Raw genomic sequence first — 26587 nt, forward strand, 5'->3', positions numbered from 1 at the left:
TTTTGGAGTTACCAAGAGATAACACAGAGTAAATCAATGCCTTCCTGCAATAGGGAGAATCATTTGACAGTTTTATGGAAGTCTTTTTTTCAACTTTTGATAATTGCTTCAATAGAATTGTTTGCTTTGCTTCATCAATACAGTTATTTGCTAACCCTGACCTAGGATGGAATAGAAAAATATTGCTGTTTAAGGATAGTTCAAAATGCAAACAAACATATGACTTGTTAATGACTGTAAAGTAGGCAAACCCTCTTTATTTGAAATTCATTTAGAAGATACTCAAGTAATATATATATATATATATACTGGAAATAAATCTCGGTTAATTATTTTATAAGAAAATATAGATAGTAATAATTATAAAAGGAGCATAAGCTTACATTTTGCTCATCTCAGTAGAGATTTATACTTTTTCCAAGCAAGTTTACATTCCTCATATCATTTAGTTAGACTATCCCCAAAATATTTGAAATGACTAGTCCTATGTAAAATTCGACTTAATTAGTACTATAGACATGGAATTTTACTAGAAAATCTATCTGTTTAGAGTTTATGTGCTTTCTCACTCCAGAAATTTTCTAAACTTCTAAGTAAATATTAAAAACCTGCCATGGGATATTTAGCCACATTAGTAATATTAATAATAATGGCCAAAGTTACATGTTATATAGTTTTATGTTAGGCACTGCTCTAAACTGTCTATACAAATAAACATATTTAATCTCATGGGGAAATTTTGAAGTAGTTTACAGATGAGACTATTTAGGCACAAAGAGGTGAACTAAACTTGCCCAAGGTCAAGTTGCAAAGATAGGATTAGAACCCAGGTAGAGTCCTTATTTTATCCAGAAGACATGCATTAAAGTGGGAGAAAGTATTTTAATCCCCAAACATCAAATACCTAGTCAGTATTCCATGTCATCTCCTGAGACAATCTGACATTCAGTTCTGTGCTTGACGTGTTACATATTTCATCTTCTCCCACACTTTATGCCTCTCTCCCTCCTCACATTTCAGTCCTTCCAGATTCCTTAACTCTTCTTTTCTCCTACCTAATATTCGATTTCATAGTTTTATTTGCATGTTTTCTAGTATATGTAACATTATAAGGGGACTCCAAGATAAACATCTTGTTTTTTTTTTAATTAGAAGAGATGAAAACAGCACTTTGAGATAGTAAAACAGAAGTACATTAGTTCTGTACCCTATAACAATAATGCAAACACCAATGGTAAGTTTTCAGGTTAATGAGATTATTGAAAGAGTTTTTGGTATCTCTTTTTATAATTTAAGCTTATATTTGATATTAAGTTATATTTTAGAAAAATTATAGATTCTCTATTCCTTATGATAAACCAAGCATACACAGTAATATGCTACTTACAATGCCAAATCTCTGGATAGAACACAAGTTAAATATATATAATTCAGTTCAGAATTATGCTGGCAAATAAGTCAGAGTACCCTCAGTAGAGCACGAAGTGGGAGAAATCCAGAAAAGGATATAGTGTCAGATTTGAGAAGGAAGCTACAACTGCGAAGCACAGGGGAGGACTGTTAACCGAAGGTGGGAGCGGTGCCCAGAACCCTCCGCACTCACACATGCAGGTTCCAGATTCTTACACAAGCAAGGAATCTGGGGATACATAACTAGTTGCTTCGTCGGCCCACAGCAGAGGAGTATTGAGGTATTTAAAGCTGCAGGCCCCTGTTTATCTTGACCTCAGAGGTCAGGACAGTGAGGATGGGAGCTCGAATTAAAAACCCTTAGGTGTTCAGATGATTGGCAGCGATGAGGAGAATCAGGGAACTCAGCTCCCAAAGTTGCCGTTTCTTCAGTGTGCCCGCCCGTTCCCCCTCTCTGACCGAAGAGACAGGACAAGAGCACTGAGAGAGCCAACGTTACTGGAAGAAGCAGAGTGCAACGGCCATAATACACACAGCAGAGGGATGTCAGAGACATTCATTGAAATAGGGGAGAATCGGGCAGAGACCGAGTGAATGAAACACTGGATCATGTTCCCTTAACACTTCAGTGAGGCCAAAGCATAGGTGAGAAATAGTTCAACCTAAAATTCCCTGCATATTTAAAATGTTAGAAATAGTGTTAAAAATCAGGAATGAAGATAGAGGACAAAGGTCATTATGTAGTTTCAAAACAAAACAAGCTATTTTTTGAGAATATTAACTTTTTTATTGTTTTATATTGTGTAATTCTTTCCCAAATTAGTATAATGTTCAATTTTTGTTACAACATGGACACATATTTCAACACTAACCATAGAAAATAGTTAAGCTCAAATAGAGTGACGATCAGTTTCAGAAAATTATTTTCTAATAAATGTAAAGTTAACAGCAGGGAGAAATTTTTTTTGCCTGTATTGAGTTTGAGCATATTATGTATTCTCACTTTTGGGGGGCAGTATAAACAATATTGAAGAAAATAACCTGTGATTTAAAAGTTAAGTATTTGGATACAAGGAAGTAAAGATAAAGAGCGCACCTTTTCATCTCTTCCCCAACCCTCATGAGGAAATAATTTGAATCCACTCTAAAAGTAGCAGACGACACTCTTTGTCAGGTTTTTGTAATGATGGTATATTTATTCTAGAAACAGAGAGCTGTGTGAAGCCTATCTGTGCAGGAGGGCATAAAGAATACTTTTCTATTTCCTGACCTTTGGAAGTTTTCAAATAGTAACAAAATATTTCATTGTTTTTATCCTAAGTTATACTAGTTTTTTTTTTTTTAACACAGGCTTCTTTCTTTTGCCAGACCCAGATGTGATGTGATTTGGTTACTTAATCTGCTATTCTCAAGCCTAACAGATTCTCAGTAGGACTCTTGCCATTTCGTTGCACACAGACCCATTAAGTTGAAGAGGTCTTGGGCAAGTCCTTCCTCTTCTAATAGTGGTAACTACAATGCTGAGAAAACCTGTAATTTTTCAGATTTGTTTTTCCAACTCGCAGATTTATTAGTTCACCCATGTTTTTGGTAGTACACAAACTGTTTCAGTAACAAGCAAGTACCATTTAGTATGATGCAGAAATAAGGCCAGTGATTATTTATTGATGCAGAAATAAGGACAATGATCATTTATTAATGATACAGAAATAAGGACATGTATTATTTAACATATTTAAAACCCCTACTTATTTAGTGCTTGCTTTGTCTTTAATACTGGTGTAACTACCCCTTTTACATGTACTCAGTAATTCATTTTTTTCTTAAAAGTGACTGACTATAAGAAACTTATTCTTCTCATTGTGCAGATGAGGTAACCGAGGTTCAGGGGATTCAGTGACTTGCCCAAATACATTCAGCAAATGCAACACTGAAGACACAGTTTAGGTCAGGCCTTCTGACTGAAACTCGGTCAATTTTTGTCCATAATGCTTCTTAATAAATGTTCTTAATGATGCATATTGCTAATATTTTCAGAAAAAATGTGAGATGCACAAGAATGTAGTCTGTAAGAGCGGGCTTTTTCTGTACTTTTGTCTCAATTGTTTCTCCCTTTCTCAAGTCCTTAGGGCTTGGACTGCAGATACTGGCATTGTTCCAGCCTCCTTAGGTAGATGCCACGAGTTGCTGGAATTGTTGGTGTTGTGTGGACTTGTGCTGCCTAGCTCTCATCTGAGATTGTACTTACTCATTTATTCACTCCTTTGTTCTGCAAATATTTACTAAGCAACCAACATGCGCTTGGCAATGTTCTAGGCACTTGGATTCACAGGAAATGCCTGTCCTTTCTGGAGTTAGAAGAGCACCATTCCTCCTCCTCAACTCCATGACCTAGACTTAAGGAACATATTTTTTAAAAGATTTTATTTATTTATTTTTAGAAAAAGGAGAAGGGAGGGAGAAAGAGAGGGAGAGAAATATCCGTTGTGGTTGCCTCTCATGTGCCCCCTACTGGGAACCTGGCCCACAACCCAGGCATGGGCCCTGACTGGGAATCGAAATGCTGACCCTTTGATTCAGAGGTGGACACTCAGTATATGGAGTCACACCAGCCAGAAAGGAACTATTGTTTTGTTTTGTTTTAAAGAACCTTCCTTTTTTGTGTTTTGCATTATTTACAAAAATAAAATAATGAAAAAAAACACAAAGAAATCATCAAATTAATTGCAATTATTGCTCTATGGACAAACATAACCAACCTGTAAAAATTGTTGGATTTCAGACAGTGCTATTTTATAGCTTGAAATTCCCATTCAAGTACAGAAGAATATATTCAGAACAAGAAAGCCCCTGAGAGGTGTCCATGAACAATGTTCAGAAGCATTGACTGTGTGACAGTTACGTGTCACCTCCACCTGTAGCTGTGGTTTTACCTGTGAGTTCCTTCTCATCTCCACCCGTAGATACGGGCAGCTAGACAATTCTCTCCATCTGGGTTCTGTCTGACTCCATTCCTCTCCTCAAATGCTTGATCATCTCCCCGTATACCTCAAAGTTTGACACTTGTCCATTCCTCCTCATTGTGGATTGGTCTCTTCATGTTGTCAGAGTCCTTATGTTAAGGATACAGCTTGGGTCTCCCTGAGAGGTTACTCATATGTCAGTATCTTAAGCATAATCTTTCTGTATCCTCAGCTGGCTTATTGGTTATGTTGTTTGAGCCATTATTTTATAGAATTTTATAAGTCTGTTATTTAGAATGGTTATTCTAAATGTTATTCTAAATCATTCTAAATAATAATAATAATTCTGTTATTTTATAGAATTAGCCAGTTGTGTTCAAATGTTGGCTACACCAAAGACGAGGCTTCTTTACTGCTTATAGTTACTGATAATGTTTTCAGCTAATAGGTCTGCAACTATGTATTAGAGTATTTTCCACGAATTCTCTGTGCCAATTCAAGCCAGGGGATTGCTGACTTGAATTATAGAATCACTGCTGGGTTTGAGACAGAACATCAATTTATGTGCAAGATGTTAATTTGCGTGATTGAATGACTCTCCTTCAACACTGCCAGACAGTACTAGGAAACATTTTCCTTCTGAGCGGTTTTGTTTTTGTCTCAGAGTAATATATATTCTCCCTTCAACCCCCTAACAGATAAAAACTACAGTTAAGAGCTACCTGATGCTGTGATGTTTAAATATTTCATACATACAAATTGTTATAACAGCATTTTCATTCAGCCTTATCATTGCAGGTTATTTCCATTTTCTATCTGCTTTTAAGTGCATCTTAGAGTTTGCCGTGATTATCATTTATCTTTCCTCTGCAGTGATTCTGTACTGTTGGAACGGGATTTATGTACACCAATTTTATAAGGAAATGATGGATATTTGGCAAAACCCAGATAAATGTTACATCATTTCTTTTCATCTGCAATAAATATTTTATAGCAGTTCTTTGTTTTTACTGGCGATTAACTCAATTCTACATTTAAATGCAAAAAGCATGATGGCTTTTACTCTTCTCTTTGGGATCTTTGGCTAGGTTTCCAGTTATCTTCCAATTTTTATGAGACTTGATCCCCTAATCAGTAAGCTTGGTTTAACAATTAATCTAAAACTCTGTCAAGTCAGGTGAGAAACATTTCTTTGACTGGAAGACCTGCATCTGCTTCCTAGAAGTCTGTTGCCTTCCAGGTCCACCTGGGCCTCTCATACTGCTGCTAGAATCGTAATTCTTGGGTCACTTAGTCAGCCTTTTTACCCCCATACTTTCCGACACTAAATTCTGTCTCTTACTTAACCTCTTAAATATAATGTTTTCACTTTTTTTCCCGTTCTCAGAGACGGCTTTATGTTTCTCTACCATCCTATTTGCCTGAACTATAATAATAGCTTTTTAATTCTTCTGGTGTCCATTTCAAAAATATGGATACATGAATATGCAAATTTACATGCAGATATGATATCTTCCAGCTAACTTCAGTTGTTGCCCATCGTGAGGCTTAACAGGCGCAACAGGTTTCTTTGTGGTCTTTTTCTTCTTGTCTCTTATTCAGCTGTGTCTGTTTTTCCTCCTTCCCCATTTCTCTGTTCTTCATCCCTCTTGGTCTGCTCTCAATTCTTTGGATGCCATGTTCTCACACCTTCAAATCTGTGTACATAATGTCCTTTTGCTTGGTAAACTTCCCTTACATCTTTTGAGTTCTAGTTGAAACATTACTTCCTTAGAAAAACTCCCTTTGATGTTTTCACACTCATTAAAGTTCTCTCATAATATGCTACCAGCATATCCTGTATATCTTTTTTTCACTTCTCATTACCTGTGCAAGTATTATTATTATTTTTATCTAATGTCTGTTTTTCCTGATTGTAAGTTCCATCAGAGCCTAGGTTAATTCAGTCTTGTTCACTCATAATATCAGCCACAATATAAATTCTAAGTAAATATTGTTTAAATAAGAGGATGAATGAGTAAAAGATACCTTTGTTAGCTGCTTTTAAAGATGGGTTCTTTTTTGAGAGACATTTCTCCCTTTTATGTATCTGTTGAATTTTCAGTTTTTTGACATTTTCTCTTGATAAGAGAAATGTATAATTAAAAACATGCACTAATTATGACTAAATGTAAAAAAAAAACTACTTGGGATAAATGGCCTTATACAAATTGGTTATTGTATTTGCTGAGAGATGTTCTAATTTCAATTTGCTTGTTATACACTTAGTTTATTTTAATGCATTAAAATAGCATTAGTGTTTTTAAGGAATGTGTTTAGAATGGTTGATTGATTTTTATATGCTTCTGGTTGATGACCAGTTTTTGTTATATATGTCTAATTTACTGAAACCTTTGTCATTTTCTTTACAATGAAACTGCCTAAATATATGTTTAATTGAAATGTTGTTGTGTAACCATTATACAGATAAGTTTTGACTTACCAGTATGATTCTAGCCAGTAGACACTTATTCTAAATCATAACACTTCAGCAATCTTCATTGGGAAACTAATTTTGTACGTTTTTTTAGAGCTTAATTTAGTAAGAGCTAAGCGAAGTCTTTGAAAGACAAGATGTTTGCTCTCCCAGAGCGTTCAGTGCGGAAGCTGGAGAAGCTCAATGCATCTGAACCTGGCAGCTCCGCTGAGAACTCAACACTATTAATCATTAAACAGAGTTTTTGTAATATGTCAGAGGCTTATAATTTTGTTCTATTCTAAAACAATGTTTGTAAGAGGAAGATGATTTCAGTTTCTGTGTTACTGAAGCTATATAAATTTTAAAATCACACGTGATGACAAAAATAGTTCTGGTCTCTTCAAAAAACAATCTTTATTTAATTAGAGTAATTGATAATCTTTTAAGTGGAATTAATTTGCATGACTGCTTTGAAATGATAAAACAGGTATCTACCTGGCAGGGGAGATGCCATGATCACAAAGGTGGTTTTCTTAGGGTGAGGCTGACTCATTCCCTGTTCTTGGGATGTGTGGCCCCCTGTGATTTCCCCAAATGTGGGAACCTGCAATGCATAGTTGGTGGTAGTTTGTGTTCATGCTCTCCCCTGAAAAGAATGAATGAATGAATGAATGAATGAACAAATAAAAATAAATCAAATTATAAAATAAAATAACAGAATTATAATTATAACAAAATAATTAGATGGTGTCTTAGGGTTCCTTTCAATTCCTTTGACAAATTATAATTTTTAGTTTTATGGAATAATGTTTTGTCCAGAGTAAATGTGTTACTATGTGGGATAAGTCTTGAAATCTTGGAATGGAAAAAGGTGATTTTTAACATTACTTAAGAATTCTAAATAAGGATCTCATTTCATTTCTCAATTTCAGAATTAGTTTACAAATAACTAAAATTTTTACTGTAGATTAATATGATCTCAGGAATTTTTTTTCCTATATAGACCTTTGGAGTCTTTGCTAGAGTGAGGAGCGAATCTAAGGAAACTCTATTTCACAGATAAGAGGAAAGGGCACATTTTGGGGACTTTAAAAAAAAGATTATAATGTGAAGCCTACTATGGTTTCTATGTCTCAGAGCTAGCTAGAATGATGTCTGATAAAATCTATTTCATCTAAGTAATAAAGCAACTTTATCTCAAAAAACTGCAGGGCTGAATGTATCTATCTGTGAAATGTAGCCCAGATACTGAAAAGTTTAATGGTAATTCCTGAGAGTTGGCTTTTTGAAAGTCCCTTGGTAATTTGAGAATGTAACTTATTCTGCTGCCCTAGCAAATTTCAAAGAAAAGCTAAGTTTGGAGGAAATGTTAGCATCTGTCCAAATCCTTTGTCAATGTAGGATTGACAGGGAAAAAGGTGTTTGCGGTTGGAAAAGGAAAGAATAGAAGAATTGGAATATGCCTTTTGAAAAGGAGGAGCAGATAAGTTTAGGCGAATGAAAGCTGTAACTGAGGCCACTTTTTTTATTGTCAGCCCATCTCTTCCATCATCGGACGGAAAAGCACAAGATTGTTAATAACCGAAAGGACATACCAGTTGATTCCTGAAACTGAGTATTACAGTAAGAATGAAAACATATTTTTATTATTTCAAAATTTCTTGAGATAATATGGAATGAGTCTGACCACTCTCAGTTAAAAGTGCATTCCATGATTTGCAGAGAAAAAACTGACCCAAGCTGCTTCAGTTCTGTGTTACAGGAACACTGTTCATTTACGAAGCCCTTCTCTTGGAATCATTTGCCCATTAAATCACTAATTAATAATTAACAATAATAGTGCAAAAGGAAAGAAAGATATAATCATCTAGAATAAAGTGAGGAAATACACATTTAAAATTTTACTGATTTATCTTTCAATTTTGTAAGCATTGTACTCTTTAAAACAGAATTCTTTCTATGCAGCTCGTCTTCTTTCCTCCTTTCAACTGTCTCTTCTTTCCTCTTTCCCTCTCCCCCCCCCTTTTTTTCCATTTTTCCATCAGTTGAGGGTCATACCTTCAGAGGTAAAGAATATGTTCTACATACAGGTATTGAGATTACAGTGATTGTTGTATAGCTTTGTAATGATTCTAAAAAATATGGCATTGTATATTTTAAATGACTGTATTCTACAGTATACAAATTATGTATCCACTAAGTGGTTTTTAAAATGAGAAATGCCAGTCTGAGGTTAACTGAGGTGACTGCAATCCGTACAAGGACACTAGTCTGCTCTCAGATTGATTACAGTAAATCACTGAACTAGACACTCAGTTTCAGGACTCAATTGGTATGTCCTTTCAGTTCCTTAATGATCTTGTTCATTTTAGTCCTGTGATAGAACAGATGGAATGACAGTCAGAAAATTGGCATTGGTCTCAGCTTTAATTCACCTGAATCAGTTGTGGGTTTTCTGCCCTACATCCTGGGAATGAAAACTGTCAGTAATAATTCAAGGATAGGCCTTGCCCTTTATTGAGACAGACCACAGGACAGCAATAACTTGAATATATAGTATTCAACTGAAAGGTGAATAAAATGCACAAAAATTTTACTTCAGTTAATCAGATAGAGTTGGGTAAATATTTTTTAAACATTTGTTTGTAAAGTTTAGTAAGTTTTATTCATTCTCAAGTAAATGACAAATCACAATAGTAAAGACTCATTTTCTTTTTTAAGAAGTGCTGTAATTTCTCTATTTCAAGAAGATTTGGGTACCTGGGTAATGTTTTCTGTATGCATCAGAAAAATTTTCAGAGTAGTCAAACTCTATTGCAAACTGGGACAATGAGAATTCTGCAATCAGAATATATGTAGCATTTTAAAAATACAAGGTTGTTTTATTTTTATTGTCCTGTCAAGCAGGGCCTATTTGGTTGCCTTTGTTGCCTCATCTCACCCATTATGACAGGAAATTCCTTTCCCATTATCTCTTATAACATAGCATGGCTGCTTTTTAATTGACTGTGAATGTTTCTCAGGGAACACTGGGAGCTTTCAAAGCATGGCTCTTTAAATTATAAAGAATTGTTTTGTTACTTTGGCTCAAACTAGTGCTATCTGCTAGAATTACCCAACAGCTTGTCACTTACTTCCTGTGCCAGAAGTTGTCTGTGTGCTCTAGATCATTTGAGACGCTGAGGTGATCTTGGTTATCAAGAAGGAAGATGCACTTTAACAATTTTTTCCCCAGTGGTAACTATAGGGTATAATTTAGTCCAATTAGTTAGCAATAGTAAATATGTTACCGAACAAGAGGAGGAGGTCCGAGGGAGGGGCAATACAATATTTGGCCCATCCAGGGATGCCCAAAACTGCTATACAACAGGGGCCCCTCCCGAAAACCAAAATACTAAAATCTGCTGGGCCCTTCTGTCCGCCGCCAATTGGAAAGACATCTCTTAAAGCCAGAGATTTGTGAAAAGGAAACAAAATATTTATTTAATACTATTCAGGCCTAATGCCACCACTAAAATATCAAAGTCCTTTATGTATACACCTACACCCACACAGCGCTCCCTTCTCCCATTGTCCCAACTCCGGGTACCGTAAATCAGGAAAAGAACACACGTCTGTGTTGCAGGCCGCTGGCACCGTCAGCTGTGTCACTGTGCAGGATCTCGAGTTAATCCAAAGTACTGTGGTACCCTCTCATGGTCCACTGGCAAGAGTCCTTTGTACCCAGTTCCAGTCAAAGTCTCTCTTGCTTTTTCAGGCCCCGCGGCCAAAAGGGGGCACCCCAAAGCCGCGTAGGCCTCTTCTACCAAAGCTGCAGGAGTCCGCACTCCACCAAAAGCATGTGGCTGTCTTCTTCACCTGGCTGCAGGGATCTCCATTCTGGCAAAGCTGCGTGGTTTTTCCCTTTCAACTGGGAAAGAGGGGGTCCGCACCCTGCCAAAACCACGTGGCTCCCTCTTTCACCTCACCAAGAGGGTGTCCTCACTCTGCTGAAACCGCGTGGCTCTCTCTCCATCTGGCCAAGCGGGGACCCTTCATGTCTCGGAGCCAGTCTTTTCCAAGCTCCCACACAGGCACTCCTCACTCAGGAGTGCAGACCTTAGTTACATCTTCCTGAGTCCAAGCCCTCTCACTCAGGAGTGCAGCCCTTAGTTACATTCTGAGTCCAAGCCCTTCTCACTCAGGAGCGCAGCTCCTAGTTCCATCTTGAGTCCTCCCAGTTCCATCCTGAGTCCCTGCTAGTTCCTTCTCCCTTCTCTCTTCTGCTCCAAACTTGGCCACTGCTATTTAACATATCTATGAAACCAGTTAAAGGTTATAGATATGTTAAATAACCATTCCTCCCGAGGTTAGCTCCAAAACTGTTGCTATGCAAAATAGCTCTCAATGGCCTGGCTCCATTCATCCCTTCCCCGGGGGGGGGGGGGGGTGAGGACATCTTATATGTCTCTCCAATATTTCTATACACTTTGAATTCTGGACACTTTTCCAAATCTTTTTTGGGGGGCCCCCCCTCGCTGCACCCTGCATCAAATATACACCAGTGTAAAATGACTAGAGATTAAAAATTACTTTAACTTCATTTGAAAATCCTGTTCTTTTATGAAAGATGAGCTTATCCAATATTAATGATAGTTTTTTAATGGAAGTTTGACTTCAAAGAAACACCTGTTTAAAATAGGAATTTAGGGTAGGCTTAGATGGGGGGAAGGCAGAAAACTGTACTTGAACAGTAGTTAAAATAAAAAAATATAAAAACAAATAAAAATAAAATAAGAATTTAAATATTCTTGCCCAGTCTCCCCTCCTCATGGGCAAAGAGTAGGTTTGTTCTTTTAAGGAAGAGCTTATATTTCATCTATTTTAGATTTTGAATCTATCAGTAATTTAAGTCAGCTGTACCCTTGTAAAAATTATGAAACTTTGAATATATGGCATCCAAACTAATGGACTTGTATTTTAACTTGGAATATTTGTATGTGTGTGCCTGTGTGTTTGTGTGTATTTCTGGAGGAATGTTGAAATTTATACGATAATGAAATGTTGATGTGCCAAGGTAGATTTTGCTAAAACATTTTTTACAAAAATTTAATATTCAGTAGATCAAGGGCTACTATCACCAGCCCTTTGTTGGTATGTCCATCTACAATCAATTCAATGTTTTTGAGTGTCCAATTAAATGTTTTTTGAGTGCTCAGCTTTGGGGTTAAAACTATACATAAGGCAGAGCTTTTGCAGATGAGAATCCTTCAGTTTAGTAGAGTGAAAGTGTGGTCGGTGGGAATCGGGTTTTTTTGTGGGATCACTGCAAGGACCTCTCCACCCAGGAGACGATGGTGTGGCAGGATGGTTCCTTAGTGCGGACGAAGGCTCCATCCGTGGTTCTTCTCCATTGGTCCCACAGTGGAAAAAGTCCAACTGAGTCTTGAGCAAGGCCAAAACAAAAGCCAGTGGCCAGAGTTTCTGCTTCATAGAAAACCTTAGTCTTTGGGATCCCACATATCGGCTGCAGCTCCAGCAGCTGCTAGACTCACATGGTTGTGTGCTATTGGGGAAGAAACCTCACAAACAAACCGGGTGTGCGCTGGTCTCAGAGAGAGAGCTGTTTCATTTCCCTCCTATTATATTAGTGTGGATTTGGGACAAACCAGATTCTTTTTCAAGTTGACCACTAAACTTCCTAAGTTTTTACAGGCTTTTCATAGGTCCACACCCCCTAGTTATACTGACAGGCCTCTATGGTCAAGCTCCTCCTCTTGCACCCCCAACAATCCAGTACCAAAGAGGGGAAAGGTGGAGTGCTAATCCCCATGGTGGAGCAATGCCTAAATCCTTTGGGATGTGAAGCTATAACTTCCTGATGGAGCAAATGGGCTTATGCACACCCTCTCCTCCCTGTTCATTAAGCTCAATGTCTATTTCCCTTTGTTCCCACTTCTTTATTAATTCTACGTAACCACCTATAGTAACAAAAGCATGCATAAATAAGTAATTGCAAATAGTGTGATAGAATATATGGAAATGTATATAGAAGGGAGTGACCTTCTTTGTGGGAGTGCAGCAGTCAAATGCATGCTTAATATTGGAATAATCTTTAGAAACAGAGGGACAAGTAGCACTGAAACATGGATTTATGCCCTGGCTGGTGTGATTTGGTGGATTGAGCACTGGCCTGAGAACCAAAAGGTCACTGGTTTGATTCTAGTCAGGGCACATGGCTGGAATCAAACCTAGGTTTTTTGAAATTCTGTTTGTTTGTGTAATCCCTTCACCTCTTTAACCCAGGATCCCATCTCCCCTCCCTTCTCTATGAATCTGTTTCTATTTTGTTTGTTAGTTTATTTTGTTCATTAGATTTTACATATAAGTGAAATCCTATGGTATTTGTCTTTCTCTGATTGGCTGAACACTTAACATAGTACTCTCTAGGTCCATTCATGCTTTTGCAAAGGCTAAGATTGCCTTCTTTTTTATGGCTGAGTAGTATTCCGTTGTGCAAATGTCCCACAGCATTTTTATCGACTTATCTACTGATGGGCAGTGGGGCTCTTCCAATCTTGTCTATTATAAATAATGCTGCACTAAACATAGGGGTTCATATATTCTTTTGAATCAATGCTTTGGGTTTCTTCGGATATGTTCCCATAAATGGAATTGCTGGTTTTGAGGAAACTCCATGCTGTTTTCCACAGTGGCTGTACCAGTCTGCATTCCCACCAGCTGTGGAAGGGGTTCCTTTTTCTTCCACATCCTCACCAACTTTTTAATATTTTTGTTAGTTGAAAAATTCAAAATTTAAGCAAAATCATTTATAATGTAGATAAACATTGAATAACCTCTGGATGCACTGGGTTTTTTTTACCTTTTCTTTTTTATTTACTTTTTAATAAATCATGCATTATATCTTTTCATTTTTATAATTTTCCTGTTAAATATCTTCTATTTCACTTCAGAATTCATCAGGTTTTATTTCAAATTATATTAGCGAAAAATTTAACCAAAAATTACTTCTTATTAATGGCCTCTTGAACTTAGGCGTATTGATTGGTTAATTTATAAGAAATTTAATTATTATCATATTTGCACAAAATACATATGCATGCATGTATAAATAACACACCACACACATACATGCAGATAATGTACCTATAATATGCACACATTCATACATATACAATTTATATAGTCATAAAATCATTTATGGAGCCAAATGATAGTTCTTTACATCATTTTCCTCCTACACTTAAATCTCTTGGTCAGTTTGATATTTTATTGTTATTTGACACATATGAAATTTAATAATATAAACATTTTACACTTGCTTCTCACTCTATAGTCTAAAGGCCTGATATATTTTATAATATAATTGAAGTATGAGCACATTTATGAAATAAAAACTTCATATTAAATAATTTTAATGAAATATTATTCATCAATATTGAACTTCGGGAAGGAATTTTGATTTATAAAAACCGCCCGCAGCACATTAAGGAGTTATTGCAACTATTATTGAAGGTACTTTTTTCTTCCCTAAGCCCTTTCCAGTACATGGGTTACAGGATTTACACAGCTGTCTTTCTCTGTGAGCAGTGGAGATCCTCTGTGCCGTGCCCACCGGGACACTGACCCTGTTGGTCACTGTGTGTTTTTCTGCTGTTTCGGTTTCCAGCTCCTTGGACTTCTCGAACTTTCTTTGACCTCCATTCTGAGAAACTACCTGGAAGACCAGTTGTTCACAAACCAGGCAGATATACAGTGTAATCTTGAGTACAGTGAAATCTGCTTTTCAAAAGTAAACCAGGGATGGCTCTTTTACTCTCCTGTTTCCAGTACATTCACTGCTCCCAAGCATGACAGAAAAGTCACATTCCACCAGCTGAGGGTGGATTTTTGAGAAAAATCCGTGTTTATTAATGATTGCACTCTGCTTTTCTTTAGCACTGCACTCAAAGAGGCCCATAAAATATTCATAATATTACCCCTTTTAACAATGAGAAAAAAGCTTTATCATTCAAGTCAATGAATTATGCAAAAAATAAAAAATAAAACAGTTGAATGTGTTGGTAGAAACAATTTATCCCCACTTTATGGTACGAAAGAAAAAATATTAAATTCCATACAACATGATTTTCCACAGGCTGTATAGAAAATGATTATGAGAATTAAAACTCATTTTTATCTTTTCCTAAGGTAGTATTTTTTTCTGATGCACAATGTTGTTGCACGTATAATTTTCTTTCATTGTTTTTAAATAAGAGGATAGACTTTTTCAAAGATTTCGTGATTATGACCTGTGTTTTAAGAGCACCGTATCCTTTTAAAACATACTCTTTTAGAGATCCCAAGAAAGCATTATTTTAAAGTGATATTATCATAATAAAAAACATACTGTAGCATCATAGATGCGATCTTCCTGTTTTATTAAAGTTTGGGTCCTTAGCCCCTCACCATGTTATTCGGAGATTACCTCCCTCACCTATTCGGGTGCTCCTTCCAAATTCCCCTCAGAGAAACACGTCCATGCCTCTATTACAGCAATTAGTACATTTTATTGTCTGTTTTCTTTGACCTGTGATTTTTTTGTAGTATGTAAAAGCCATAAATTCTTACATTTTTTATATTTACATTAGTATTTGTTAACTAAACAGTACAAACACGAGGCTATGTTCCTGGATATTTCATAGAAACCTGGAACATATACTTTTTCAGGTTGCATTTTGTTCCCCAGGAATGAGCTGCTTCCTTTTGAAAATATTCTTTAGGCTTTTTTAAAAGTTAGAGCCCATATGATCTAAGTGGCAGTTGCACATATGAAGTTGAAGTTATAACTGATTATACATTGCTATCATCTGCTTATTCTATTTAGAGTTGGAACAGCATTACTTTTTCTATTTTGGGTTCAATATTTGCTGGATAATCAAAACGTTTGGAGTTGTAAAAGACTGATAGGGATTTAAAAAACGAACTCTTAACAACAATGTAGCTTTTCTGAGATCAAACAAAGGTCAGCTACTGGTACGTTGTATCTAATGACCTAAAACTGGTATTAATTTCTCAGATGCATATGGTACCGAGTCTGTAGATCACCTGTGAAACACGCATACTTTCTGGCTGTCCAAACTGATTTGTTGTTGTGTTTTTTGTCCCCCTAGTGAAGGACTTAAAATTAAACATCAATTTATATTAGGTATTTTTGATGCTTTTCTTTTTTTTTTTTTTTTAATTTTTTTATTGATTATGTGTTAGTTCTATTCCCCCTTTCATTCCCCTCCACCCTACCCCCCATCCCCACCATTACCCCCCTTTAGTTTATGACCATGTGTCTCAAGTCCTTTAGATTCTATATTTCCCATGCTATTCTTGCCCCCCCATCTATTTTCTATCTACTGTCTATGCTACTTATTTTCTGTACCTTCTCCCCCCATCTCCTCCTCCCACTCCCCTGTTGCTAACCCTCCTTGAGATCTTCATTTCTATTTTCCACTCCTGATCTAGCTGTCCTTTTAGTTTGCTTTTGTTTTAGGTGTGGTTGTTAATAACTGTGAGTTTGTTGTCTTTTCACTGTTCATGTTTCTTTAACTTCTTTTTCTTAGATAAGTCCCTTTAACATTTCATATAATAAGGGCTTGGTGATGATGAACTCCTTGACTTTGATCTTATCTGAGAAGCACCTTATCTGTCCTTCCATTCTAAATGAAAGTTTTGCTGGATAGAGCAATCTTGGTTGTAGGTCTTTGGATTTCATGACTTGGAATACCTCTTTCCAGCCCCTTCTTGCCTGTAAGGTCTCTTTTGAGAAATCAGCTGACAGTCTGATGGGGACTCCTTTGTAGGTGACTGTCCCCTTAGCTCTTGCTGCTTCTAGGATTCTCTCCTTCATTTTAATTTTGGCTAATGTAATGATGATGTGCCTTGGTGTGTTCCTTCTTGGGTCCAACTTCTTTGGTACTCTCTGAGCTTCCTGGATTTCCTGGAAGTCTATTTTCTTTGCCAGATTGGGGAAATTCTCCTTTATTATTTGTTCAAATAAGTTTTCCACTGGTGGCTGTGCCTTTCCCCCTTCTGGTACCCCTGTAATTCGGATGTTGGAGCGTTTAAAGATGTCCTGGAGGTTCCTAAGACTCTCCTCATTTCTTTGAATTCTTGCTTCTTGACTCTTTTCTGTTTGGCCATTATTTGCTTTCTTCTGGTCTACTCCATTGATTTGAGTCCCAGTTTCCTTTTCATTGCTATTGGTGTCCTGTGCAATTCCATTCATTTCAGTTAGTTTCGCCTTCATATATTTGTCTAATTTGTGGCTATAATCAACCAGTTCTGTGAGGATCCTGATGACCAGTGTTTTAAACTGTGTGTCTGAGAGTTTTGCTATTTCTTCATCGCTTAGATCTATGGGCTCTGAGGCTTTGAGATCTTCTTGTGCCATTTTTGGTCTGTTCGCGTCCTTTAAGTGTGAGAAGCGGTGCCTTGGACTCCCAGGTTGCTGGGTTGTGACGCTGTATGTGGGGGCGTGGTCAGAGCGGGGAAAGGGCTACTCCCTCTGCTGTTTCTCACAGCTGGGTGCGGAGGAGCAGTGCCTTAGGTGGTTCACCTGGGCAGGGCCACTCAGAGTCGCTGGGTTATGACGCTGTATGTGGAGGTGGGGTCAGAGCAGGGAGATGGCGGCGCCCTCCACTGCCGTTTGCCGTGGGGACCCGCCGGGCTCCGGTCCAACCGCCCACTCCCTCGCCTGTCCACCCGCGCACAAATGCGTGACCACAGTCAACACGCAGCACCGCTCCCCCGCTGTCTCCTCCGCGGTCGCTCGCCTGGTCGCTTGCTCGGTCGCTCACTAGGTCCAACCCTGTGCCTGGATTCCGCGCCTGAGTCCGTCTGACCGAGTTTTCCTGTGCAACCCCGCTTCACCAGCCGCTGGTTTCACCCCTTACCGGTCAGGCTGAAGAATTTGTTGTTAACGGACTTCCGAAAAGTTCAATTTTCCGTGTTCTGGCTGTGTTTTCTGTTGCTAATATTTCGTTGTCTCTAAACTTGGTTGTGTGAGAAGGTACGGCACATCCACCTATGCCTCCATCCGATGCTTTTCTTTAGCATTATTTTATAACCATTATTATTAGTCCACCTTAAATAAAAATATTTTATTATTTCAAGAAAATAAGATTACTTTAATGAAAAGTTAAAAGACTACAAATTGATGCTAAAAGAGTTGAGATATACATATTAACAATCAATACTGTTCATTGATGAATACAAAATTAACATAAGGTAGGAAATTAAAATCTCAACACTTAAAACATTGAATAATACACAATTTTTAAAGCCTTCTATAAATTAGATGTTATTAACCAAATATAGCCAATGTGCCACATAAGCCACGTAATTATGTAATTGAATATTTTAAAACAGTGATTGTACTGCATGGCACGAGAACCGCTGTTTCCTGGCCTCTTCTCTGGTCTCACAGGAACCAGCCTCAGTCATGAAGAAAGGAACAGGCACATGGACTTTGCTTTACGGTTATTTCTTAAAAAGTATTTTTCTAAACAATGATATTAACACAGAACTATAAAATATAATAGCTTAGAAAGTATCCAAAAGAGAAACTTTGATTCACAATTTAACCTCAAGTTTGCTTCTCACTCATTCTTCTCCTTCAAAATCCCACAGATCACTGAACTCTCACGTTTTCTCAAATCTGCTGTCCTCATAGGTCAGTCCATTAGTAAGAATTTCCGCCTCCATCCTTAATTTCATATGCACAGTCAGCCAGTTTTCACTTCTGCATGGTCAACATCTTAGACCAACCTAGCTTCATTGATCACTTTTACCAGGCTGCCTACTTGGCCTCCTTGCTTTCATGCTTATAGCACATTACCTCCCTTCAATTGCCTACTTTCCATTGATCGTCAGAGTGATAATTTTAGATGTAAAGTCAGATGATATCACCTTACCAGTGTCTTCCTGCTGTACCAGAACAGAATCTGTACTCTCCATGTTTACAAAGCCCTGCAGGGCCTGACCCTTCGGACTTCTGTTCCCACCACTTTCCTTCTTACGTGCAGCTACTGCACACTGGCTCACGAAATGCCAGGCTCATTTTTCCTCTTGGACTTGTCAGAAATCTTGACTTACTGCTTCAGTTCACTTGGGCCTCTACTTGAAAATCTTCTTATCTTCCTTATCCAAATTCCCAATCCTATCATATTACTTTCTAACCCTTTATTCTGTCTCATCTGCCTTAGTTTCTATAGTAGTTTACACTACTTTAAATCTTATGTGTGTGTGCTTGTGCACACAATATCTGTCCAGAAAAAGTCCAGCCATTGTTCATATAATGAGAGCAGTTTGCACGACATCAACATTACCTGGCAGCCAAGGAGAGTGAACTGGAGTGCACATGCCTGAACAATGATGACTTCACTATACTAGTCAGTGGGGGCAGTAGACACCATTGAGCCATTGTACACAGTACACACATCTGAAGGAGTAGAGCAACAAATCTCCATGAAATTTTGCCATAAGCTTGAACATTCCTCCATGGAAAATGTTCAGATGATTCAGAAGGCAGCAGCTATGGGCAACTGGTGATCGGCAGCTTCATCATGACAGTGCACCTGCATCCAATCTTGTATCATGTCTTATGCAGAGTTTTTTTGGCAAAACATCAAATCACCCAGGTGACTCAGCCTCCCTACAGCCCAGATTTGGTGCCCTGTGACTTCTGGCTTTTCCTAAAACTAAGATCACATTTGAAAGGGAAGAGATTTCTAACCATCAGTAAGATTCAGGAAAATCAGATGGGACCAGTGACGGGAAAACTGTGTAAGGTCTCGAGGTGCCTACTTTGAAGGGGTTTGAGATGTCATTGTCTTATGTACAATGTTTCTTGTATCTTGTATCTTCTTCAATAAATGTCTCCTTTTCATATTATATGGCTGGATACCTTCTGGACAGACCTCCTATGTGTACCCTCCCCCTTTACTTCTCCCAAGAATGTCATCTCCATGAGAACCAGGAGTTTGACTTCTTCAGTTATATCTTCCCAGAACTCAGATTAATACCTGAAAACAGAGAAAGTGTTGGATAAATACTTGCAAAAGGGAAAAAAGAGAAAGGAAGGAAGGAAAGGAGGAAGGGAGGGATAAAGGGAAGATGGCATGGGCGATTTCTCTAAGGCCTAATCGTTCATTATCCTCCTAAAAGGGAAACAACTTCCTTCTACTCACAACACATCTCACAATTGATGTGTCAATTTTTTCCCACTAAATAATTGCCTGTTCTCAGTGGACACAAACTGGACGCCCTCCAATTTAGCTCAATTCTGACAGTATCTACTCGGTGTTATTGCAGACTCCAAGGGTTAATGGGCCAGTCATGAAAAAAAAAGAAAAAGTAGTCCGTTAAATGCTAGTGGCAGGCTATCGTGAGCACTGTTTATGAGTAAAGCAAATCAGGAAAACCTTGAACAAATGAGACTGTGTTGCATCAAGTAGTAGTAGATGGTAAGAAAGAAAAGTCATACACTCATTTATGCATATCATGTTTTTCCCCCAAAACAGAATAGAACCATAAATCTAAGAGAATTCAAAGGTGATGAAATAACACAGAGCTATAGAGATATTAAAAAAATAAGTAAAACTGAGAGATCGTTTATGACTAGGCTTCAGGGTGTGGCAAAAGTAGGTTTATAGTTGTGAGTATTTGGGACAGTTTATTCTTGTATTATTACTTATTAATTATTGTATTATTCTCCATATCAACACTGTAAAACTACTTTTGTCCCACCATGTTTTTGCTAGAATTGTGCCACAAATATAGGTCCTAAGATTTTTAAAAGCCAGGATAAATAAGAAAATATAATTCACGGGGTTTATTACATAAAAACTTATCTATTGTTGGGAAGCTGTAGAAGTCACTTTGCATTGAGCTGTGGGCAGAGTGGGTAAGTGCAGCAGTTCCCTTCAAGTCTCACTCAGCTACCAAACTTAACTGCAGAAAGGTCCCACCCTGAAATTAAGATAAAAGCCAGGTTATCTGAAGATACAAACTGTGTGAACAGCTATTCATGTGGAGTACTTCAAACCTCAGGGATAAATAGGGCATTAATGTATTTTGTGCAGAATCACACAAGAATTTATTTTGATATTGTAGTATTTCAACTTCATAATGACTCCTGTTTTCTAGGTACCACTTATGTTTTGCACTATATCTATAAAATATCATTAATGGTAGTGTTCATAGCCATTTAGTATTATTTTTGCAAGAATTAGGTCTTCAAAACGTTCCGACCTAGTTGTTTATTATCAGCTTGAAGGCAGAACCATAAATAATCATGTACTTTGTTATTCAGTACTTTATTATAAGGATTATTTTTGGTAGAAAAAAAGGTGAGATTCCACTTAGACCACCGTTGGTAATTTTCATTTCATAATGTCAAGATGAGAGAGTACTTTCTATTAGTAAGTATTCAGATGGGCCCTGGTTGGGGGGTTGGGTTGGTTAAAGCATCGTCCTTGCATGCCAAGGTTGCAGTCAGGGCACGTACAAGTGTCAACCAATGAATTCGTAAATAAGTGGAACAACAAATTTGTTCTCTCTCTCTTTTCTCTCAACACAATGAATTTTAAAAAGTCCACAAAACTAAAAATGGACCTGCCTTATGACCCAGCAATTCCACTGCTGGGATTATATCCTAAGAACCCTAAAACACCAATCCAAAAGAGCCTATGCACCCCAATGTTCATAGTAGCACAATTTACAATTGTCAAGTGTTGGAAGTGACCTAGGTACTCATCAATAAATGAATGGATCAAAAAACTATGGTACATTTACACAATGGAATTCTATGCAGCAGAAAGAAAGAAGGAGCTCCTACCCTTTGCAACAGCATGGATGGAACTGGAAAGCATTATGCTGAGTGAAATAAGCCAGGTGGTGAAAGACAAATACCATATGATCTCACCTTTAACAGGAAGCTAAACAACAAAACAAACAAGCAAGCAAAATAAAAACAATGACACTGAAATAGAGAACAGGGGTACAGTGACCAGAGGGCAGAGGGGAGGGAGTTTCAGGGGAAAGGGGGAAGGATTTACAGGAACAATTATAAAGGACACATGGACAACTAAGGGGGGTGGAAATGGGAGGGAGGTGGGGGGCGTGAGGGGGGTGTGGGCTGGGATGGGAGTAAAAGACAGAATACTTGAAAAATAATTAAATTAAAAAATTTTTTAAAGTCCACAGTTGTGTGTTGGGCTTTACTCTCTGCTCAGCATGGTATTAGGAACTGTAGGTTGAAGGATGGGGAAAGGAAAATACAAGAAGTGGCTTCCACCCTGATTTGCTCACATAGAGGGCAAATGCTTTTGAAAAGCATTGAAAGCCCTAGTGGGACAGGTGGAGCACTGAGTTGGCACTCCACAAATCAAAGCGCTTTAACATCTACATGGTACTTTAATGTTTTCAAGGCACTTGCCCATATGTTTGATCCTCCCAGAATCCATGTGTTTAGAAGAAATCATAAGATTTCTCATATTGAAAGTCTCCTACACATACAATAAATGGTAGCTATGTATCAGATCCTCTATAAGCCCCTTTAAATGCTCTTTCATTTAAATCTAATTAAAAAGCAAGTGGTTATTATAACCTTTAAAGTATGAGAAGCTGAGGATGAAGGGGTTGCGTAAATCACACTCTAAATTTTGTAGGTGGGAGTGAAATCAAGCATTGCCCTCCTGCAGATCCAGTGAGTGTTCCTGCCAGTATTTCCAGTGCTGTTCCGAATCCCATCAGTGGTGGCTCTTGCTCAGACTTGGGCCCCATTACCCATCACTTGGGAACCTCTGCAATGGGTGTTTGTTCAGACTCTGTCGTCCACCCACAGTGAATCTTCTAGAAAGATATCTAAAAAGGGAAAACCTGAAAGATTGTATTATGTGAATTAAAGATAACAAACGCAAATGATGGAGAATAGAGAGGCCTGATTCAGCCTGGTCCACCTAAAGTCCAGGCCTACCGCTGTCCACCATTTTCATTTCGTAATGAAATGAGCTTCCCATTTCTGTGCTTTGGTTAAATGAGCCACTAAAGCCCTTTCTTTTCTTGTTTAAGCTAGAATTGATGGTACTTTATTTGTAACTGAAAGAGCCCTGTTAGTCTAAAATTATACAGTGGACCTAAAATGGCTTCTGATTACTGAACTAACAAACATTTTGAAGTAGACTTTATAATGATGGGTTGAAAGTTTAAGATTTTTGATTTTCAAAAATATGAAAAATAGTCTTTTAAAAACCTAGGTGAAAAATATCAAATGCAGCTCATGAGAATGATCTTTTTATTTTTAGAATTCCAGTAAAAGTATTCTTCTGATAATAATTACAGAGGTTAGGTTTTTGTGTGAAAGGTAAAATAATGGACACATTTGGAATGCAATCAGTGGTTTGTGGCATTTTAAATTTATATGTAAATGTCAAAATCAATTTTCCTCTCTTTGATGTTTTAGAATAAAATATAGAGACCTCATACATCAACGTAATTTTCTATTCATAAAGTAGTGTGGCTTCTTTTCATTGTTATTTTGGCCTTTGCTTGTGATGTCTAGTCACATCTGGTAAACGGAGGGAGTTAAGGCACTGAGTCTTTAGGCCATCAATAACGTCAGTAACATTAAGTATTAGCCACATTTCTGGCACTTGATAAAAAGAAGAGTGAAGGAATTAATAAAGTTGTGATGATGTAAGACCAATTTGCTTCCCGAATAAAACAAACAAAAAAAAACTTTCTGAGAAACTTTTGTTTTCAGAAAAATTATGTAGGGTACCTGGAAATCTTTGTATTTTAATTTGGTATTTAGGTAAGTTCTGAGATGCTTTGGGGACAACAGGGTAGATCGGACAGCCTTGAGTTTGAATCTCCCACTTGGTACTGAGAGGCTGTGGACAAGTTCCTGAACCACTGTTTCCCTTTGTGTAAAATAGGGTAACAACAGTACCTACCTGGTAGCACTGTGGTGAGAATTACTGAAGATACTATTTATGAAGTGTATGGAACAGCCCTTAACTTACAGTAAAATCCAGTAGCTGTTAACTATTCTTATGACATGCAGCAGCTGAATCAAAGTAGCTTTTATGTGCTTTGCTCATATAATAATAGGATATAAAATTCAGCCCTGGCTCGTGTAGCTCAGTGGATTGAGCACAGGCCTGTGAACCAAAAGGTTGTGGTTCGATTCCCCGTCAGGGCACATGCCTGGGTTGCAGGCCAGTTCCCAGCAGGGGATGCACCAGAAGCAACCATACATTGATATTTCTCTCCTCTCCTTCCCTTCATTTCTAAAGATAAATAAATAAAAATTAAAAAAATTAGTTACTTTTTTGTTAAGTTCCAAGTTTCATTTGAAAGATCAAATTCTGTTTGTTTTACTATGTGACTCTGAAAAGCTGGTTGTTTTTCAGTTTTGTAGCAGGGGAAAACTTACAAATGGAAACCTACAGATGGGTAAACAGTCTTAGGGGACTGGAGGTCTGGGTGCCCTATAAAGAAAACAAACAAAAATAAAAAAACCCAAACCAAAAATCAACTATTCATAGAATTAACTATTAAAACTATTCCTATTTTAATCTCTACTGGAGTGGTATAATGTCCATGGAGGGGAGACACACTGGGAAAGTAAGAATTGCAAGTACCCAGCAAGATGTGGTCAAGACTGGCTAAACCAAGCTGCCTACTCCGGTCTGGCTTCCTTGCTAGCACAATGGTTAGACTCATACTGCCAGGTCCTCACCAACCCCAGGGTGCAGTTGGCATGATTTACATGTTTATCTTACTTCCCGGTTCTGGAAGGCCTCTGAATGTTCAACATCTTATCTAAAGCCACAAGGATCTTGTTTTACAAGTCAAATGGGAACTCCCTGTGGCATTTTAATCAACATTAAATAAAATGGCTAACATTTCACCAAAAGGAAAAAAAAAACCAACACTTTTTAATGGTTGCAACTCTAGAACCTAAGGAATCAAGCAAATATCAAGTTAGCATGGGGTATTTCTAAATTAGAACAGTATTTTATTGGTTTGTATTGTTAGAAGTTTAGATTACAAACCTGGATACCATTTTTGGAAAGCATCTTGTGTTAAAAAATACTTTTATAAAATAACCTAAACTAAAAATCTCTATGAATTTCTAATTTGAACTGTAGCTGAGAATGAAATTCAAAATGTATCAGACTAATGATTCTAATCATATTTGCTATCTCTCAGAAAGGAAAGTCCCTTTCTTATAGTGAATTGCTTCCTTTCTCTGGATAGAGAAAGGGGGAAGGGGGAAGAGCATGACCAGTGTTGGTCCCTATGCCTCCACAAAGACTCTTCCCATCTCCACCTTTTCTTACCCTAAAGGAACATCAATCTTTTGTGTGTGTGAAAAAGTATGTACTGCCATCTAAATGTTGGAGTCATGCCCTGGAGGAGAAGGGACAAGATACCCTCTGTCTCTTGGCGACACGTCATTTCTTCTCTTGCTATTGCCTTTTCCCCTGCACCCTTGGTTTTGTCCTAGCCTACACATACATTTCTGCTTTGTGTTGAACTTGCTGCTCTTTTCATATTGAAAAAAATGACCTTGACTTGAGCCAAAAATAAACCAGAATTTAAAAAAAAAGCAAAGTCAAGTGCACATTTTTTTCCCAAAAGATAGTTGTAGAAAGTTTTAAAAAAATTGACCTGGTCATTCCATTTTCTCTTTTAGTGCCCATGGCCAGTTTCTGGTGTCTCTCAACACTTTTTAGTTTTCCTTTAGCTTTTATTACCTCTGGTCTAAACCGCTACCTACACCCTTAACTGATCTCCCTTAGTTAAATTACCCTGGCTCTGCTGCCAGATTAATATTGGTAAAACACATTTTCTTTGATGGATATCTGATATCGATAACTGTCAAAGTATTTTTTTCTACCCTCAATTTAATTTGAAAAGCTGGCTCCTTCATAAAGCTAGCCAAGAGTGGTTTCTGCCTTTATTGAACCTCTGGATCACTCCTTTCTCAAAGGCACAGGGCGGTTATCCATGACCACATTGGGTCATAGCAGTTTGTGTGTGTGCAATTCCCCTTTGTTGTCAGTATATCAGCACATAACTGAGCTGGCTTGCTGGGAAATGCCAAGCTGCATGCTTGCTCGATCACAAGCAGTCAGTAATTCTATGGCTGAGCATTCTGGGTCGGCAGATGTCCCCCACTTTGCCTCTTAGGATATAGACAGATTCTCCAAAATTGCTCTGTACCTTTCTACCCAAAACTGACATTGCCTTACAAAATATTTTTTAAAGAATCTTGCCTAAAGAATAGTGAGTTTTGAATTATAGAATTGTAAAAATATGAAGGAATTCCAACTGATTAAGTCACCCACTATTTTTAGCACTAACAATGTCATTGTTTTGTGAAACTTGTAATAAAATACAAGTTTCCAACTGTCACTGAGGGAAAGATTTCTACTTCATTCAGGGACAGAACTGTGAGTCTTTTATTATTCTTAGTTATGGATCCCAAGCTCTGTGTTATTTCTTGCTTTGGTTGGTACATAAACCTTGAGGCTGATTCCATTCTGCCTTGTTTCAATTCTAGATTCCCTCCTCAAACTGCTAACTCTGTTGCGCCATCCATGTAGGTTTCTCAGTGAATGAAAATGCAAAACAAAAAGCAACAAAGACAAAAACAAAAGATTTAGAATTGTTTAAAAAGACATTAAAAGCAGACAGTTCGACCTGGCTGGTG

General features: G+C 37.6%; 1 protein-coding gene and 1 non-coding gene across 5 annotated transcripts in view; both read left to right on the forward strand.

Moving 5' to 3' along the window:
• Positions 1-26587, forward strand: part of GULP1 (GULP PTB domain containing engulfment adaptor 1) — a 217486-nt gene that overhangs the window by 77329 nt on the left and 113570 nt on the right. The gene's annotated exons all lie outside the window — the stretch shown is intronic.
• Positions 7319-7475, forward strand: LOC119062140 (U1 spliceosomal RNA). Its single transcript, XR_005084928.2, has one exon. It is a non-coding gene; the product is annotated as a U1 spliceosomal RNA (small nuclear RNA).

The sequence above is a fragment of the Artibeus jamaicensis genome, unplaced genomic scaffold, assembly GCF_021234435.1.
Source record: "Artibeus jamaicensis isolate MK-2021 breed Jamaican fruit bat unplaced genomic scaffold, CSHL_Jam_final contig_391, whole genome shotgun sequence".
Classification (NCBI taxonomy): domain Eukaryota; kingdom Metazoa; phylum Chordata; class Mammalia; order Chiroptera; family Phyllostomidae; genus Artibeus; species Artibeus jamaicensis.